Source organism: Bombus vosnesenskii, unplaced genomic scaffold (assembly GCF_011952255.1).
Source record: "Bombus vosnesenskii isolate JDL3184/JDL3185 unplaced genomic scaffold, Bvos_JDL3184-5_v1.1 scf7180000013352, whole genome shotgun sequence".
Classification (NCBI taxonomy): Eukaryota; Metazoa; Arthropoda; class Insecta; order Hymenoptera; family Apidae; genus Bombus; species Bombus vosnesenskii.
In genome coordinates this window covers 3537801-3559422 of record NW_022882988.1, presented here as the reverse complement: position 1 = coordinate 3559422, position 21622 = coordinate 3537801, and positions in this window count along the sequence as shown.

Below are 21622 nucleotides of genomic sequence, written 5' to 3'. Positions count from 1 at the left end.
AATGGATATGAGAAAAGGAATGTTTAATGACGCGCTGTAGAAACGGAGCTTTCCTCGCGAGATAGAAAGAGACGGAAAGAGAGGGGAAGAAAGAAAGAAAAGAGAAGTTATCGAAAGAGTAAAATCTACAAATAGTGCAGGATCTCTTGGAGCGATGCGAAATCGACAGGCTAAATATAATTAATCCTTCCAATTATCGACATGTAAAACTCTACTGTACTGCCACGACGAACTAATTCCATTAACCTGCATACTTAAACGAGCCCGATTATCGGCAAACTTAAAACGGTGCTCGTTAAGCGACGATAACGGGACCCCCGCTTTTGGTAGTTGAACAAAATTCTCATCGCGCTGACATCCAAGGAAAATCGATCCCACCTCGACTCGCGATACGGCGTACAAGATTTTCGACAGCCGGCACTTTCATAAAGACCGTCCCGACCTACCTATTCAAACCAGTCTATAAATCTTCATCCTAGCATGGGATGGCAGGTTGGAGTCTTCCGGAGGCAAACGAAATTAGAAGGGTGACTTACGAGTTTACCGGCTACTCCTCTGCCTACGGTTGCTCTCCTCTCTTCATCTCGACGTGACCGAGGTCGTACGAGTCAACCACAAGCGGCAGACAGGACACGAACACACACACACACATGTATATATAGCAAAACCAGAAGGCTATCGTTTGTTTCTCTTTATGCGCGTTTCGTCGGGTCAATAGGAGCCGGGGATGAGATAATGGCGAAGCAAACTCGCGGCGTGAATGAGCACAACCACCCTCTTTGTAGCGAAAACGATGATGGGAAAAGGTGGAGAAAAAGGAGGCGAAAGAGAGAAAGGAAAGATGATTGGAAAAAGAGAGAAAATTGGAAGAAAGGCCTTGGCATAAAGAGGGTACGAAACGGCTGCCAAGCAGGCCGTAAAGTGAAAATCCTAGAGGTTCGTCGTGACTAGTACAAATTTCATTCTCGTAACAGGAATTCCAGAGCTCTCCGGCTTTTACGGAAATCAATATCGCGATCTGTCGCATGTCACTAAAAAATCTGATCAACTTTTTTCGTCTCTGTCGCTACACGCTAGTGTAGGAATATCGTAACTATCTACGCTCGACGAGTTTCTCAAGCGAACCTAATTATACATCGCGAAAGCACATCGTTTACTGCGGTCTGAAAAATTCATCTCGAACGTTTTCTTCGTGGTTCGCTGTCCTTTCATTTACCCATCCGCTCTTTTCATGTTTCTGGCTCTCTCCCTCTCTCCCTCTCTCTCTCTCTCTCTCTCTCTCGGTGATTTTATTGCCACGAAAAGAAGAAGATCATGGACTTTTATCGATTGTTCCTTAATGATGTACCGAGCGAAAGAGTATTAATGTCAAGAAACATCCGTCCTTTGAGCGTAACCACGAGAAGCAGTGCAGAAATAAGGAAAAATGCTGGCAACTGGAATAGAAAGAGAAATTTCGCCGACAACGTGGAAATCCTTAGAAGGAGTCTGGCAGAACAGAGCAAAGGGGAAGGAAGCATGCTAATCTTATTTAAGATTCATCTGAACGATCCTCTTGCAGGACAAAGAACATAGGCTGCTTGATACGATAACGTAAGAAGCTTCTTCCTCGGGCACGACAAGATGGATAAAGGGGGGTGAATAATTTTCTTTCGCGTTTCTCGCGGTCGCAAATAAGAAGAAATTTCAGAAATTTTCTCACGAGCTCGCCGACGCGGTGCCACGGTAATACATTTAAATATCCTTTCTAGAAAAGAATCTACGTGAACCGACTGCGGTTGAGTTTTTAGTGAGATTAAGTATTACCATTTCTCGTTCAAGGTGGAACAAATGACTGGCGTTAAGACGATAAAAATTCATTGCCAGCGTCTAAAGGCCCGCTTTTAGCAACGAAATTGGCACCGTGAACGCGTGAGATGTTTGCTAATCCGCCAAACTTGCTTTGAAGATGGAATGTTAAATACCAGGGAGTCGGTCGACAAAACGGAGGAATTTCTTCTTTCGTGAAACATCGTTGTTTCTTTAATACACACCATGAATATTGAATACTCCAGGAAATATTTGATGGTGTCATGTTGTCAATTATGAGCGCATAAATAAATATGCATGAAAACGTGTATATTTGCGTTGATCGGAGAAATAGATTCTCAATCGCTTTTATATATAGAATTACGCTCTATTCTGTATCATTTTATCGCGTCGTTTGCAATTTATGCGTATATTATTCTGCCCTTAGTGTACGAAAAAAGAAATAAAAAGAACGTATAGTATAATAAGGAAGATCCTGTTATTTTCGATAAATCGTGCGTGTCTACTAACTTGAAGAATGACAATATAATTTCATGTAAATAGTAAAAATCAAAGCCTTGAAACTTTCAATTACTTACCTATTAGCTACAACTTGTTACGTCTCTTCCTTTGATGCTGACGTAGTCACCCGTTCCTTCGATTACGCATAACTCGTAATTCTGCCTGGTCACGATCATCCTGCCAATCAAACGAAAAACTGAATGAGTAAGCGAATGAGAGAGTGTGAGTGTAATTGTGAATTTGTGGCTGAATGAACTAAATCACGTGAAAGTGTTGTTTGTTTCAATTAGCTAGAATGAGAAATCCAGTTTTTCCGATAAATTTATTAATTTTTGTATTAATTCGAAATAGATAGATTTCCAAATAAAGAATTTTAAATGTAATTGAGAGATCAAATTCTTCATAAAGTCTTGGGTTTCACAAAACACGTCGAAAATCCAAACTATCGTCTCACGCACAACAGTAGCCTTAAGAAGAAGATTATATTATTAAAGAATATGACGTTTGTTTCGTCAACGAAGAATTCGCTAGGGGAAAGTTAAGAATGGGGTTAATGCGCCATGAACGGAAGTCGGACAACGAATAAGTCGACTCTCGCGTTAGAAGACGCTCTACATTATCTCTCGTCATAGAACTGAAAGAAATTCTGCGCCAGACAAAGACAGGTTGTTTATGACAACCGGCTTGAAAAAAGGTACTTTCTGCGCGTCACTACACTGAAACGTTGCTTTGTCTCGGACCGTTTGCAGGATAATTAAGAGGAACAGTGGTGAACTATGTGTAAACTCGTGGTAATTGCAACGTACAAGGACTTGCTTCAATGTCCATTAAACTCCTTATCAAGATTGAATCGAGCAACTTTCTGAAAAAGTGCCTATTACATTTTAGCGCTTATTACATTATAGTTAAATGTAAACCTATTGCAAATATATAATCCCTGTACATTCTATATAAATAATTGAATTATTATGAAATTTTAATTCATTTTGTCAATATAAGAAGAACAAAGTATATACCTTAGGAGCCATTAGAATTATCAATTCAGACGTAGGTAATACGAAAAAGCTAAAGCTGAAACGCAATTTGCTCAATCCATCATTTTGTTTTATGAGCCTTTTTCCCATCTCATTCCATGAGAGACCATCAATGCCGTCTCATTATGCTTTCTTTGTTAAACACAACTCGCTTACACTCGTCGATTAAGACGCTCGAGGCTCGAATCATAGTGGAAACCATAAATCGATCGCAAAATTGGCAAAGAATTCGTCGAGTTACAGGAAATTCTAATCTTTCAAGAAGCATTCTCGCGTTTCGTCGTAATCGCTTATAATAGATGCGAAATTTCAATAAGTTTCAATATTATGTTATTAATAGCCGTCAGTCGTCAAAAAACATTGCGCGAAACAACACGAAAAACCAAAGGAAATTTGATTAAAAATTAGAGAAACGTTGGTGTATACGCGTACAGACTACTTTGCAGACCAGATTTTCCACTCAAATAAATAAAGTCGATAATTACGACAGTCGATTAATTTTTCGAATACCAGGCGAAATTATCAAGCTTCTGCCACTGAGTCTGTGATTTTGTTGGGATTCAATGATTTATACCGTGAGCGGACGGCCTAATGCCGCTTATTAACTCATCCCAAAGCAATACGACGCACCGGCGTAACCGCTCGGATGATTGCCAAGTTCCGTGTTTTATTTACTCTGTTTTCAAAGCCGCTTTTTACTTGAATCCTGTACAGTAAACTTTACTCCGTGTAGCGACTGAATTGTCGTTATCCTCTCACACACAGTCGATATTGTTTGACCAGTTACATCTTCGTATCATCATGTGTGGACGTTTACGCGTTAAAATATTGTTCTGTTGAAAGGAACATTAATCTTGCCCGACAAAAAAAGTCTGTGATTCTCAAAGAAGCATGTCTCGTTAATTTGGTAAACTAAAATTTCGACGAAGAGTTAGGTAATCCTATCAGTAATGCGGTTTCCTTTTTGTTTCCTTTGTATTGGGTTGTATCGATCGGTGATTTTTATTTCAGATATTTTTTTTTCATTTTTTACAATTACGATCGTCCTGTTACGTTTAAGTCTCCAATTTCCACCCTTTAGTTACTCTACATATATTTAGAATCATGTACGAATTTTTTACTAATTTTATCGATACTAGATTTTGTTCAGTAACATCCGTATCAATATGTTCGCTCATAATACTGTCAGCAGGATTTTTAGTTTCGTCCATTCTTCAATTTCTCTTTGTTTGTTTTTTTGCAAAAAAGTACGTTTCGTGTTGCTCGATCATCATACGAGGTCTGTATCATAAATTCGTATAGAATTTAGCAATGTTTTTTCAATATTTGAGTTTTTATATTATGTTTTGAAAATGCTGGCATCAATAAATGTCCAGATGCCTTTAGGTGTCAAGTATTATGATTTCATATTGCTGTCTGTATTGTCTCGTTTATTTTTTAGTGAAACTTCATTGTTGTTCGTAACAATAATAAGATACGATAAAATAATTTACCATGCGTAATAAAAACAACAAAACGAGGTATTTTAAACCTTTAAAAGCTGTTGTTTCGTTTCAATAGAGAGAGAAATATCCAAAAATTTACCTGCATCGGTCATAATCCGAGCTATGGAAATTGGAGGATTAAACTTTCCATTCACGTTTTATAAAACTCTTATTAGCGCGAGTCCCGCTAAATTTAACTCTCATAAAACCCACTTTACTTATCAAATGACTAAATACGTTCGAAATTCCTTTGAAGACCGAACGTACAACCGAAAGTAAAAACTGCGTCGGGAAAAAGTGTCACAGAGCTCGTCTTCGACGACACGTTGTTACGTTCGATGAACATCGAAACAGTATCGTGATAGATATCATCACGCGTTCAAGGTATCCACCACGTACAGTTTTAATCTTCTATAAAAGCGCATCGAACGCAGCCGCTATAGTTTGTTCAACATCGTGCTAATGCCTAGGACAACATCACCGTGACGCATCGGTGGAGTAGCGGGCGCACGACCCTGCCAGGTTCTATCCTGCGTAACCAGATCACGACGAAGGAGAGCGTGTTCCTGCTCGATCGGAACAGTGTCGACTGCAGAAGGCTAAAGAAGGAAGAACATAGGGAGCAGGAATAGCTTAGACAAGAAGTATCATGCCGCCTCGAGGTAAGCAGGTGCGCAACATCCTATCGCCCCTTCTGCAGCTTCTTCTCCATGCTGCTGTTGCTGCTGTTGATGCTGCTGTTACCTGTCTTCTCTCCTCTCTTCAGCTTCCCTTTTCTCTTATACCCTTCCTTATTCCTCCTTTGCCCGTTCCCTCTCACGTGCAACGGCCTCCTTCCCGCGGCTTTCTCCGTTGCCCGCCACTACCATTACCTGTTCGACTCTCTCCGTATGTTTACGCAATATACAGCATGTACGATTGATCGCGATCCGTAAACGTGGCGAGCAGCAGGATAAAGAAGAATGTAAATTGTGGTCGCGTACCAAGGAAACAACCGGCTCTGTTAATGTGTACCTTAGGTCTGTTCATAACTTCGTCCATCGGATAATTTCTAGTCGATCATTGCGGGGACGTTGTACGTACACGGTGCAACAGCACGGCGCAACGATGATGAAATACGCTTAGAACGTACGAGGTCCAAGCGATCGAGTATCAGGGTCCTTGATAATGATATCGTGATAGTACCGCCGTAAACATAATGTTTCTGGAAGATGGTAAAGTGAATTGATTTTTTATCTTATTTCTCTTTCTTTCTCGTGCAACAAATGGTAGAAAGAGATACGAACGTAGGTGAACGTTCAGTCGGCGGTTCCGTAACCCGCGCGAAATGGAAAAGTACTGGAACATTATTGCGCCGGGCCGCCTTTCGCGTTATACGTTAATAAAATAGTCTAACCACGTGGAAATGAATAAAAACGTTTATACACAGGCAATTGCACTTCTGCATCATAAGCATCCACGAAATTGATTTACGCGGTAACGCAGGTGCTTTGCAATTATTGTTGTTTAATAGCGGGGGTAGTCCGGTTAATTTCAAGCAGACTTTCCATTTTGAAAAACGCCGGTTGCACCGAGGTAATAACCGGTGCTTGTAAATTGTTAAATCCCTGCGAAGGGCGTTGTTTATGCATTACGTTTGATCCATCGCGAACGAAAGTCGCCATTAATCTCCATACCCTGTTCTTAGCGATTTGTCTACAGTACTAGAAAGATACAACGTTCGACGTGGCGTGCTCGCTAAACCACCGAGGGAACAACGTTTGAAGAATACCGTGTTTCAAGTAGATCACACGGTCTTGATAATAGTCTGAAGATAGCACGAAGGGACAGCTCGTTTTCAAAGCTAACATTTTCAAGGCTCAGCCTACGGTGCTTTGAAATATAACTCACAATTCTACGACTCGTCTAGACGTAGACTATGTATCATTTTCGAGGTCCCTTAACGACTTTCGAAATATCTTCCCTACAAGATGCCCAACCTTCCCAACGACTGCCGTAAAACTGCACGCACGTCGTATCTCTTTTTTTCTCTAAAAAAATCCAACCAACACGTGGAGAAATCGAAGAACCGTCCAAAGAAGGCAAGTAATAAAAACGATCCTAACAGAGTATGAAGTCGCTGATTTCGTGAAGATTTTGAAACGAATAAATCGAATTATTGAGAAACACGATAATGACAGGATTGGTACTAATTGGTCTGCCCGGTTAGAGGATTACGAAAGATCGAACGCGCGATACGATTACGTGCAGAAACGACTCGAGGAACAGGCTTTGGTTCAAGTCGTTAAAGACCTTTTAACGCGTATTCCGCGTAATGCAAGAACGATGGGATATCACCGGGACACGTTTCCGTGGACACGAACGGCTCAGTAAGTAAGGATATCTCGTAGTAAGGGAGTCGGTGAATTAAAGTAGTTTCGCGAACGTCCGACAGACACATTTATAGAGAAATCGGAGCGAAGAAGAAACGGAGGATGAAGTTGGGACGTGGCCAGCTCTCTTACCTATTAAATTTACGTTCGCTCGTAAAGATATCGAAATTTATTATTCCTAAAATCACAAGCTCGTGTTGCCTCCGTCCAATATTCCTTGCTATCCTAATTTATTTCTTCGTTATTTCGCCGGCTACATTAATTTTCTCGCTCCGTTTGCTCCCTCGCATCTCCTTGCTCTGTTTCCTTACGACTTGCTAAATCCCTTGGGCGAATTCCTTAATCAAAGGAGCGTTGTTCGTTCGCGTGTAATTTACAACCAAACTTGAAACTTAATCATGCTAAGCTTCTCAAGAGGTAACAAAAAAAAAGAAAAAGAAAATAGAAAAGAAAAGTAAACGGAGAAAGAGCAAGCTCCAGGGTAAACGAATCAAAAATAATCGACGTGACGCGAACTTTCTCCTTCGTTGCCCATTTTCTACCGTGTACTTTATTGTAGTAAGAAACGAAACTTAAGCGAATTCTGGAAAAATCTTAGTAAAGTATTCGTACTCTTTTGCCAAGAGAATTTCGTTGGTGACACGGTAAAACTCGTTCCGGGCTTCCAGCACGCGCGTATGCGTAAGAAAGAGACTCACGAGTGTATAAACACGTATATTTGTAGTGGATACGTTTTATATTCTTGAAAACGTCTTGCCGTTAGTGGACAAACACGAAAGATCGCCAAGAATTTGTAATATGCGTGTCAACAAGGTCATAGCCATAAGATATTTACTACCCGTCAAACGAATTTACAAAATCTCAAATTTATTGCAATTATTCTGCTAATCAAGCTGTTTAATTTCAATGTTTACATTCGTTCACTCGACTATGTCCACTCGACCTATCTCATTTGTCGGTTACCATCTCTGATCCTGTCCTCGTCTCTTTGTCTGATTCGGCAGATTAGCCCGATGACTGTAAATTTTTTAACTCGATTAACTAAAACACGGATAGACCGAAATATTTCAAAGGAAAATTCCTCGCAGCAAACGACCAGCAGAAGTTGATGCGGGAAATTGAAGCGACAAAGCTTTATAGACGTGGTCAATATAAGGAGGATTTGAAGATCACAGTCGGCCGGGTTCCCGTGTGAGTTCAAAAATGTATGGCAGTCGATAAGCGAGCAGACGAGTTCCTCGAGTTCCTGCAGTTTCCTCTTTGCTGTCGTTATACCTGTGAAACATGCTTCACGTAAGATCACTGACACGAGAGGAAAACTTCGTCGGAGAAATTTTCTCCCTTGCCACGGTATCTCTTCTCCGATCGTCAGACTGCAATTTTTATCGGTCCCGAGGTTCGATACGTATCCCGTTCACTGTATCCACCACGCTCGACCTATCTGCAATTTGCATTCCAATGTCTCGCATCGACATTTCGGATTGCCGTCTAACGTCCTCTTTCTTTTTTCCACCTCCGTCGCGATTTTTTCGCGTGTCGTCGAGTTCAGGCCGCGTTGACACCGACAACAACGCTTGTTCCAAACCGTTACTATTGCCTCGCTCAAGACATGAATAATGTCGGCTTCGAATAAACGGTTTCTAATGGTCCCAGTAATACCACGTGATTTTGCTGAAATAACTGAACCCAACTATGCATTGCATTCGCGTGAAGACACGATGTAACTGCTGATAATATTACCACGGAGTATCGTAAACTATCATCCTCCATAGAGAATGATATATTTTCTCGTATGTTCGAAGAATTATACAGTTGCTAATCCATTAAATCGGTCCCTTCAATTAATTGTATTCAATTCATGTAACTTCAATTACTGTATTAATTGTATTCAATTCATGTAACTTCAATTAATGTAATTTTCAATTACAACATAATATCTTTTAACAAGAGCGTCGTAACCGAATGAACAACGCACCGTTACAGCATAAAAACAGTAACCATAGTACCGACCACATAAAGGAGGAATTTCGAAATAATTCTATTTGCCCTGTCGACCGGCAAAAAAAAGCAGAACATTACTTTCCCGATAATTCTCAGCGAAAGAGTCGGTGTCGTTTGACAGACAGCGTGTTTGCGAAACGACGAGTCGCTATTGCGTGAAACTCCGTTAAATAAACCGATTCAACAAAAACCGATTCGACAAATACGAACGTTTTAGCATATTCCTTCATAACGAGCTGACGTATGCGAAAATGTCTGACCTTACCCTATCTTTTTTCCCTCCTGTTTTTCCTTCCTCGCCCCCTTTTTTCTCTCCCTCGTCTTTTTCTTTTTTTTTTTTTCTTCTTTGCTCAATATCTCGTGTAACTTCACCCGGACCGTTTGAAACATAATTTCACGGAATTTCGCGGAGTAACCCGCGATACCTTGAAATTAGTTTCCATCGAGTAGCAAACGAAGAACCGAGGGAAGCTCGTTGAAACGCATCGAAAAAGAAAAAAACGGGGGAAAACGGTAACGGTGGAATTTTATTTCAACTGCTGCAATCTAACTAATTTCGTGAAAATTATTACGTAATGCCTGCCGCGTTTATAACCGAGCGTGCTGCAATATTTCCCTCCTCACCGTTGCGTTCTATCCTGTATTTCGCGTTTCAACGATCAAATCGACCGAATTCCTTGAAAAGTACACGTATCGTGTTCACTCGACGAATCGCATTTTAGTTAACCGAAAAACAAACACACAGGAGATCCGATACAATAAACATACCCTTTCCTGGTTCGTATCTCAACCACGACGATATCAACGAGTCGAAACGAAAGAGCGATTCAACGATGAGAGAACGACGATCGCGGTATCCATGGCACGTAGCAAAATGCTATATATTTAAATGTTACACGGTTTCGTTAATAGCGTCGGGGAAGAGGGAAGGTGAGGTAGATCGTGACACGGAATGCAAAATGTATCTGATTGTTAATAAGATCGGTATAACGCAGTTTAGAGCGTACAACATTGTCGCCAGACAGATGCCAACACCGAAAGACAAATTAGAAGCGAAAGAGCTCGCTTCGGCGAACCGTAGACGCGTTTAGTTCATTCGTTGTCGTTGCTAGTTTTCTCCCTTGCTATAGGCGATTCTCATTCGAGCAAATACTATTACAAGGATATCGTGTTCCTCATGCATATCGCACGGCCGTGCAAAATTCCAGAATATCCGATGCAGTTTGTATCGAATAACGGCTCAAATTGTCAAGGTATAACAGCGTACATACCGGTGTATCTACATGAACATTGAAAACACTGCTCCTCCCAATAGAAACAAAAATCGTTCGTAGTTTCCGTGAACGCGCTAGAACCCAACTAGCTTGCTTTTAATAGTAAAACGGAACCGGGAGCGGCATCGTTGGAAACGGAAATGTAGAGCACGATAAGGCAGGAGATTTTCCATTCGCGGCGATACGCGCAGTGTTATTGAATTATTGGCGCTATTTGTTTAAGATACAGAACATGCAACGTCTATTAATAATCGTCTGCGCGTGTTCATCCGCCAAGTCATTAAGGGGAAACGAAGCGACGTCGTCGGAAACATAAAAGAACAAACGAAGCGCGCTTGTACATTGTGACACGAAGAATATATTGCTATTCGCGGTACAAATTGCGCTTACGGTTTTCTTCGCGTTCGCCACACCGCACCCCGTCCAGTGATTGTACGCTCTCGAGCACCGTGTAACATCTCGTAATTACATATCTCGATGCGAAGATCAGCAAAATGTTTAGCATTTTAATAAAAGCTCCTCGTTAGAGAAGATCAGTATACCACCCACAGAGAGCGTTCGATGCAAGATATCCGCGGTGATCACCTGATATAACAGTTCCTTTCTTCGATGTAAAACATTGGCGAAATGTCCCTGTTAAACGCAGGACGTGCTATACGATCGCTTAAGACGACCTTCGATTAAGATCTCCGCTATTCTTCTGCCTGTGTTTTCTTAATGACGCCTACCAAGGTCATTAATATGCCAGAACTGGTAAGTGGAAATGGTAGAAAGAGCGTAATAAGACGTCAGCCGGTACCCTAATGATCGCGTGAACAACGCAGCGAGATTCGCGCTAGACGTAATAGTACACACGCATACGAGAAGGCGATCGCATGTTACTAGAAGCATCGTGAAGGCTCGTTCACATTGTCGCACAAACTACGGATAAGTTACTCGGTAAGTGCTCCTATTAGCGAACAAAAGATTTTTCAAATCACAAATCGTGATCTTGACAGCCTGTGATCGGTAAAACGATCGATCTTGATGACCGAGATCTTGTAGGCCGATACAAACAACTTCAGACTTTAAATGCCAGACTTCTGAATTTGTAGAATACGATACAAAATCAGCATTAACTCCTCAACTTGGTACAGTTCTCACCGGACTCGTGGAATCTGATACAAATTATTTCATGTTTGTTGGAACCCGATATTATCTCGTTTTGAACATCTCAAACACTATGGAGAATTTTGGAACCACGAAGGTATTTAAGAACCCTGAAACCTCAACGGGTCTGCACATTTCTAGAATCTCCATGACCTCGAGAGTCCCCGTGGCCTCGATGGTCCTCGTGGATTTCAGGATTCTCAACATTTGGAGATTCCTCGCGACCTTAACGGTACGACAACTGACTCGTCTCTGACGCTACTTCCATGTGAATAATTAAGAGGAAAATTTGAATATTTGAAAGAGCAAAGATACAAATAATAAATACGCAATTTTCAAGAAATATTAAAATAGATAAATAAATATTAAACGTACATCGGGCAGCAATAGTTAACGCTTCACCGATCTTCATAGCGTTAAAAATGTTCATAACATCGCGAATACTATTATCTCGGTTGTCCGTACACGCATTAGTCATTATCCCTACCGAGATTCAAAATGAGTCGCATCGTTGCGAGCTGTCTTCGAAGGAAAAGGTTGTCGGTCGAATATGCAGCTCTTGACACGTTAATTATAACATGTTGGAATAATAGGAATCGGGCTCTAATTGCCACATTAATGCCGCGTTAATCGACCACGCCATGGTATGTTACAGAATGTCGGAATGATTTATGGCAGGCTGGGATACATTGATGTACGAATAAGTGGATTTACGTTGGTTATACGATCCAAGACTATTGTTGCACTTTATCGGATGTAAGTATTATTGTATCGTTGTGGTTCCGCATGAAAATAAATAAAACTTAAAAACTGCAATACCGTTTGGTTGTTTGAACATCTAAATCCCAGTTTTCGTGGAACTTTAATTCGAACAAGAACAAAGAGGATAAAGGATAATAGTAGGATAGAATCCGGAATTTCATCAGCTTTCGTTCGAGTATTGATTTTCTTTGCTTTAGTTTCTTTTTACGTCGCCGTTAGCTGCAAACTTCGACGAATTTTCACGAGTCTTTAAGAGACTGTTAAAAATATTTACAATCCTGTCGTAAACGTGAAATAAGATCGGGAATTCGACAGAAACATCCGGAACGAAAGCTTGCTCACAGGGTATTTGCTAACTTTCAACGACTGCTGCTTTCTTCGTCCCGATAAGTATCCCGTCGTAATTCGAACGATCATTACAATTAATAACGCGAACGATCGTATACAAGAGTTCATCGCGATTCCTGTTCCTTAACGCAGACGTGACGCGCGGTCAAGAAAGCTCGTTATTTCTATCACAACTTCCTTCCTTATCGCGATTTTCTCTCGACTCGAAACTGTCCGATCCTCCTCACGACCGATCATCTCCAATCGATCTTACCTATAAATTATACAACAGATAAAGCTTTCTCGCAGTCGGACGAAACCTCGTACTCCTTGGAAAAATACAACCTAACCACGAGCGAATGAAACTTTCGACGTAGAACGGTTTGTTCGCGAGTCGTGGATAAACGATACACGCTACAGACTTACTAACGCATAATGTCGCGAAGTTTCTCGGTAAGAATAACACGAGAACACGAGAAACAGACGCGATGGAAATAAGAAAATAGTAAGAGAGGCGCATGTAAGAGATCGATGGAAGCACCGTTATATTACAAACGAATAAATTGAGACGATAAGCGAGTTCCACGTCGAAATGTGAATCTCGCTACCAACATTACGCTACTAGGCAATCAATTTGTAGCCTGTTTGCATCCACATGGACGCAACAAGTAAAAGACACGTGGCTTTTAAATGTATCCGCTCGAACATGTATGCTTGGTCACGTAATCGAAGAAATCCAAGGGAAACCCTGGTTAATTGCATTTAGCTCGGGCGAAAGTTAACGCGGCGATACACCGATCGTTCGTAATTGAGAGCTATATCCGTACATGGTGACCTGCTCGTATGACGTACTTGCAGGAGACGAACGAGAGGAAGACAGGTTATACGAATAAGTTAATGATCACACAGGATACACGTGTCATCTTGAATTCAAAATGAACGACGATATATCACGGTAGAGGAATCAAAATAAGTCGATCGAGAAGTTTCGAGTCAACGAGCGACAGTTTGAAACAACTAGATATCGATGGAGAGAGCAGGATAGATCGAAGGACAAAGGAGAGTAACTACGGGAATCACGAGCCACTGATGAGCGAGGGTCTCGAAGAAGAGACAAAAGACGAAGGCGGGTGGAGCGAAGAGGGGGAGAAAAATGAGACAAGCGAGACGGACATTCAAAGACGAGACAAGAGCAGCGATCACGGAATCTCTCCAATGCGTGAGTTTCCAGTTTCTCGTATTGCAAATAAGCCTCTTAAGAGCGAATCACGGAGGAGGAAACGAAAGAGAAAGACGAGAAACGAAAGGATAACGCGCAGCGACAGGGCCAAGGACAGCGAAGAGAACAGAATCTTCTAAAATAAGAAATCTCCCAAGTTCAAGAGAAATTTATCGCTCGACCGCGTTGCTATACTTCCTGTTCAGATGTAACCAAAGTTTTATTCAAACGATATTAACGACACACTGATGGTTTTACAAATTTCATATGAAGATTACAGGTAAAAACACAATAGGTACGTTCTTATTGATTTTCTGATTTAAGTGGCGCTTTGTAATAAAACAGGAATATATCGATATAAAACGTTTCAAAGGGAAAAGAACCTGTTACGTTCGAACATAGCTGTTAAGACAAACAATGGTCCTCTTTTTAAGGTCCTCGAGATTTAACATTAAGAGGGGAAATATTTTGAAAATTTTGAAGTATACTTATCGCGTTCTTCTTCTATATTATATACTCTTCGTACCTAATCTTGTGATTAAATACGTATACAATAGTTGCTCGCCACGGCCAATTAAGTCGACAGAATACGAACCTTCCTTTAAGAAAGGACATTATCGATAATCAAAGGAGACACCAAGTGAGCCAACGAACATTCTTCGGAAAGTTCTTTGACCTCCTCTAATGTGGCCGGTGGCCACGAGATCGAGCCGCCACGATTACGTAATTTTTGTTTCGCACTCCTGCAAATTCTTTCGTATCCGACCGAGGAGGAAGCGAGCGTAGAATCGCTTACAGCGAGAGGACGACGGTGGATTAACAAATTCCTCCGATGCTTTCGAAGAAAACAAAGGTGCGCGACTTCAGATAACTTTGAACGCTTTTCGAAGGGGGAGATCGTTGGGCAGACCTTTCATCTCGGCTCGAATTTAGAATCGGGTGGAGAATCCAGGAAGTTTTCGAGTTTCGCTATGTAACGAAAATCGCGAACGCAGCAAAAACCACCATCTACAACCATAATCTCTACAGTATACGTACTGGGAACATCCCAAACTGTTCTCGAACGGTGCCTTTATACTGTCAATATGCTCGTTCTCGACTAAAAGAATCAATATATATTGTCAATATGATATCGTTAATATTTATTGGAATATCGACAATATCACTGAGATTGACCGAAGGCACCCGAAAACATATTGCGTTTACGTTTTTCCTGTCTGTGCTGTTGTCTCTGGTAACGCATTACCACTGGCCAAAACATTATCCTTCCCTAGACAGTTTCTCGTCTTTTTCTCAGTTGTAGTATAACTGTAGCAGAGGCAAACTGGCGCATTTCGCTTAGCTTCTGTAATGACACACTCGACCGAGCGTATCCGGTTTTGTTGCCTTTTTGAAGGAAACGAAAGAAAGAACGTTCATTCCCATCGGTCTTCGTTTGTTACTCGCTAGCAACATTTAACACTTTGTTTTCGCGTCGGTGCCGACAGTCGTGTTAACTCGTTACTTAATTACAACGAATTTCGAACCGATTTGCGCCAACTAAGTAGCCGTCGTGTCTTCTCTCTGTTATTTCGCGGCGCTTTTAAATACGTCCATGTTAGCGCGAAGGCAGAACGAATCCATTTTTCAAAGCCACAGAGCTTTCCGTTTGTGTCCCTTTTATACGGCAGACCTTCCCTCCGTCGCGGCAACAAGAACAAAAGGATTTCAAAGTAAATTCCTTAAACTCGGAGAATAGTTCCATCCCCTTCCCATGGGCTTTTTGTTTGAAACAAGAGCAACTCGCAAGAGCAAGACTCTTTCAGACGAAAAGGACCTGTGGAAGATGTGCATACATGTACTCCACCAAACTATGTGTTAGATACGAACCGTAATAAATAGTATTCTACCATTTTTCATGGCCGTATGAATATTTAAATCTGTATCTCGGTATATTTCTGGTGCCAGCACGATATCTTCCGGTAGCGAGTAGAATTGCGTGTACGTAACCGAGATACGTACGGAAAAATCGATATGCAACTCTCTGTTCTTGCTAGACGGTTTGTACTTGATCGAAAGAGGCGAGTCGAAGCTGGGCTCGAGCGAATTGCAGTGAATTGTAGCGATCTAAACGACTTGAAGTGAATCGAGGGAAAATTGCAGTTTAAGTATATATTTCTGTTTATGGTACAATTATGTTAAAGATTTCTCTGTTTCCTTTTCGCAGTCTATGAATATGCAAAGTTACAACCTCGTAGCTTTCGAGTTGGCAATGCGCGAACTTTCGAACGCAACTGCAACGACCATCGTCGTGAGTACACACGGCAACGGAAAGAAAGAACTGATAGAAGGTCGAAATGCGCGAACTTTCGACAATAATTTCTCATATAACGTTCGTCGCTGAAACAGCGAAGTTCCCGTCATCTTCGGTTACTATGAAGAACTTTCGAAACAGCATCACAATGTAAATTTACGTGGAGCAAGCACGCTCAACCCCCGTACGTGGAAGTTCGCAAGTAATTGCGAGAATAATTAAGTTTTCGAATAAATACCGTTGGTACAAGCGCGAGGTGGTTCCGAGCTAAATGTTTCACAGTGGAACACACGAAAATCTAGTTTTCCCTTTACGCCAGCAATCCCGCTGTCTGCGTTTCCCTGGCCTGCGAGCGTGCGATATCCCGTGCTGGCTTGCAATTGAACAAACAAAAACACGCGCCAACCGTGTGTCTCGATATTTTCAGAAAGGGAAACAGATGCTTTCAGCGTTTCGCGAGGAATCTCGAGCTTCCGCGAAACCAACCGTTGCGTTGTAAAGAAGGCGACGTATATCGCCATGTTTCTTCCAGAAACGTAAAAAAGTACCGTGGACCTTAGCGACTCGGCTTTGTGGTTAAAGTAAAACAGGCGAAACGACGGAGAGACCAAAGGCGGCCAAGATGATGAAAAAGAAGGAAAGTTAAAGCACAATTTCGTCAGAGGGTTGATTTTCGTCGAAAGTTGCCGCCGGAAGACGCCCTATTACTCAGCGGTATAAAATTATCAAGCTCGGTATACTAGCGTAATAAAAGGTGGTAAGAAAAGGAGGGTACCATAGCTCAGTAAGAGCACGATATGACGAGAGAAGCGGCGGCTGGCGCCACATTAATTTACAGCCTCTAACGAAATAGAAAAAGTTTCCAAATTATAATTATGTGGAAAAAACATTGAAATTTATTATGCTCTGTGGACGGTGCCGGTCCTTTGTTAACAAGGATGGCCGGTGAATTTCACGAAGGCGAGGTAATTGGATCAACGTGGACCAACGCTCTTTCCTTGCGGGCCACCCCCCCGAGTTTCTTTTTCCATTCGCGACCACCTTTCGCTTTAATGAAATGCAACGCCACGTGCATACGGATCTCCGGCAGATCAGTCCACTCTGCGGGTTCGTTTACCACCGACGGAAGTCTTGGTAATCCGGGCGAATTCCGCGCAGCAAATGTGCCAACCACAAAGAATTAATTCTGCTTTCCCCCGCTCCTCCCTTTTCATCCTCTCTTGACGACGTTGCTGATTCGCAGTACGCCCCCTCCCTCTACCCGACTACGTGGAATATCACCGAAATTGTCTAGCGTGAATTGAATCTAGGCAAATATACGTACACTGATTATGTAAATCTTAATGTAAAGTTCTGCATATTTACTGTAGTTACGAAAACGATCCACGTATCAGCGAACAGGAAATTTTGCGTTACGATTTACCCGACAGATTAGAATTTCCCCGCGAATTTTCTTCCTCTCTTTGACTATTATATCATAGATTTTAACGAGACACGATATAAATGTTGAACGAATCGACGTTTCGAGCAGATGCGCTGCTGAATTTCTCAATTTCGAAGTTACTTCGGCGAATAAGTAGAACACAAAGAAACGCTCGGTTGCCCGTGTTCGAATCGGCAACTGTACGTCGCGATAGTGCGAACGAACCATTGGAAAACGGAATTGAAAACGATGCAAACACCACCGCGAGGAGACACTATCGATTCTCCCGCTAATAGGTTCGCGGTAAAGGGTAGGCAGACTGAATTTCACACCGTTACGTTTAAGGAAATTGCAAAAGTCCATTTTCAAGGCGTAACGGTACCGGTTCTGCTACGAGACAACGCGAACTCGCATAACTGTATGTACGTCCGTTCTACTATGCTCGGTATATTCGCAGAACGTTTCTGCTACGCGATTCGGTATGCGAAATATCGTCGACGAGTTACCATTCGTTGCACAAACACTTCCGCAAAATAAAAATTTCTTCTCTAAACGAATTTCGTTGCATCTCTCACCATTATGATAATTATTATGAAAATGGCCAAAAAAAAAAGTGACGACAGCTTCTATTAGCGCCTCTCGCCTTATTTGTAGTCGATTACAGTTACCTTTATGGAGTTGATTCGATATACTTTTCAAGAGCGACAAGTCACAATTGCAAGGCAAAGTTTCGTTCGTTAATATTAACATTACTGTCGACTAAATTATAAAATTTATAGCGAAGAAATCAAAATGAACGATGAATGAAAATATGAAAAGAATATACGATGCAAAGAGAAATACAGGCTTGTGTTCAAAATATGAATAAAATGATAAAGAATTCCGAACGAATGATCTTGGAAACGGTTACGTGTCTTTTCATCCCCTATGTTTCTTACGCTTCTAGAGAAAGAGTTAGAAAATTATCCGTCTCTCTCTTATTTTTCTTTCTTACGAAGAATTCTTCAGTTTCAACGAAACATCGTGAAACTACCCGAGGAAATCGGGAAAGGATACGTCTCTCTGTTTGCTTTTCTTTACGCTCGTCCCTCTGGGACACCTTTACGGAGGTAGAACGAACCTAAATTGCCACGAGAAGACTTTTTAAAGAATAAAGCTAATTGATGTGCTGGTGGAGTAAGAATCATGAGTAGATGTATTTGCAAACACCGTGACAAATAAAACTTGGATGAATTAGAATTTATAGAGGCGAGCCAACTAACATGTAAATAATTTCCGATCTTTTATCATTTAAAATGAAACCATTTATACAGGGTGGTTGGTAACTGATGGTACAAGCGGAAAGGGGGTGATCCTACGCGAAAAAAGAAGTTGAAAATATAGAATATCTAATCGCCACTAATCATGTTTGTACCAGTAAATATCATCCATATTGTAAAACAACGATGGCTAATCCAAATGAAGATTCGTTACACGGCCCTAACCCCATATATATAGGGTGTAATCTTTTACACTGAGAAGACAGTGAAACAGATTTATATATGAAACAAGTTTTATGCTATATCTGCATATCTGCACATGACTCGGCGAGCGTGGACAAAAAGAAGTAAATGATTAATTAAATAAAGAAGGTAAACCGTGGAGCGAATCAATAAATGGCGAATTTATACTGCGCAACGAGAGCGAATCTCTGTCACCAAGAGGCTTACTTTCAAATGGTTGGAAAAACTAGCATATTTGGACTTTGTGATTTTTCCCTGTTTATTTTCCCTTTCGCTTCTGCCCTTTCCTTTCGCAATAACGATGAGTCACTCTTGAAATGCTTTTAGGCCGATTAGTCTGAATACGTGCCGTTTCGTGGCAGACGGAAAACCGCCACACGACGCAGAATGCTTAGTAACCATCTGCACGGGAAGTTATATCACGCGCCTTGTAACTCGATGCGGAATCTTGTTGCGAATTCTCCGAACTGACCCGCGTACACCATCAAAAATTCCTCCTGGTACCAAATTGCGATACGATACGTTATTCCATAAAACTTACACGATGTTAACGATCGTTCTCTCGATAGATATCATTAAATGTTGAATTTTAACTGTCTATAAACTAACAATCGAAGGGATTGCTGCAATAAAGAGGTAATGTTACTTTCCAATGATTTTAGTAAGGTAATTTCTTGAGACGTGCTATAAATACGTAATCAAGTCTGAACATTGAAGCTACCTCTTTATTAGTACAAACCCCTCAATTCTGTTTCGTAATGATAAAAACGCGTTAATGAGCAAAAGTCGTAACGAATATTGCGGTTTACAAACACAAGACTTGTTGATGTTCTGAAGCGCGTCATCTTAAGGGTTGAAGCATAGCCCATTAGCCGAGAAATACAAGTAGCGCGATGAAAAGAAAAATTGGTCACTGAAGATGGCTACAAATGGAAAAGATATTCTTTTAGCTACAATTAAAGTTACATATTTTGTATTCGCTGCGTAAAATAAAATTGACATTAAACGTCTTTTATAAATCGTACATATTTTTTTAACATTACGCGTTGCGTACTTGCGAATTTCTAACACGACGTTATTTAATTTATAGACGGTTAAAAATCCAACAAAATAAATATTGATTGATTGGGCTTGATTGGGCTTTGCAAGTCAAAAAAAAAAAAGATGCCTATATCTAATGGATCTCAACTCGAACGGATTTCAACTCGACGATGTATCGACATATTCCAAAATTAAATAATTATCTTCGTTCCATCGATGAAGGGCATTCGTATCAAACGTATGAGGAAAACTGTTCGAATCCATTGTTCGTCAACAAAACCGGATTCATAACTGGATAATAAACTAGAATTGCCAGCTATTGTTCAGCGACGGACGCAGTAATTAGCTTAAAAATAATTGAGCGCGTAATTATAATATTGCCAACGAAGGTACGCGTTCGCGTAGGGACACGCGGTGCATGAGTCTGGCAGCATGAGATACAACATTCGTTTCCCGGACGATGTATGTACGTTTCGTTAATCGATTAGCATTGATTTCGCATCGTATTTTCAATTGATGGCCGGATATTAACGCAGAATATATGTCGCCTAACACGTGTAATTATTAAACCGACTATGATTATTAACACGGTCCCATATATCGGCTGTCCTGGTATCTAATACTCGGAGCTCTAATCGTTCTAAAATCAGCGAAAGTCATACGTACGTTTTCGAGCAGAGGCATCGGCACGCATGCAAAGAGAATCGTGCCAGATGATAGTGCATTTAACTGCGCCACCGATCATTAGGCCAACTAATAAAACGCCTTTTACGTTATCGATGGTCGAAATTCAATTCCATCGAACATTAAGGTAACTATCAAAAACGTCGATAGGTGTTCGAGTCACAAAACGATAGGTAATTATTGTAAGGGAATAGAGGAACCGCAACGTAAGATGAAACGTTACGACGATACAAAGATATAATTATTCAGATCGATTGATTTTCGTGAGTCTCCTAGGTTATTCCGTATCATAGCTCAAATTTCGAAGCGGCAACCGGATTACCGCAAAAGAAACAACATAATGATACACCGTAATGCGGACGGCTAGCCAATTTCAACCTGCAAAACCGGCTAAGCCCTCAGCGGGAGCATAACAGCAGGTTACGAATAAGAAACTTGTTCGTCCTTCGTTTAAAGGCTTGGTTTCAGCGAATCGAATATCGTTCGGTAATATCGTGCGCCTCGGGTTTAAGGCAAAAAAAAAAAATGACGAGAAAAAAATTGAGAGCGTAACTCTTTCCAGACGAGACGATTGTTTGGTAGATTCGAGTGGAACCTAAAGCAGGAAATGATTGTGAAATAATAGCCGTGAAGGATTTCATACGCGCAATGTTATAATACACAGTCGTGTATCTGTAGCAATTATAATGTATAAATAATTTGGAAATATATGGTTAAATATACATTGGAAAAAATATATATTTTGAA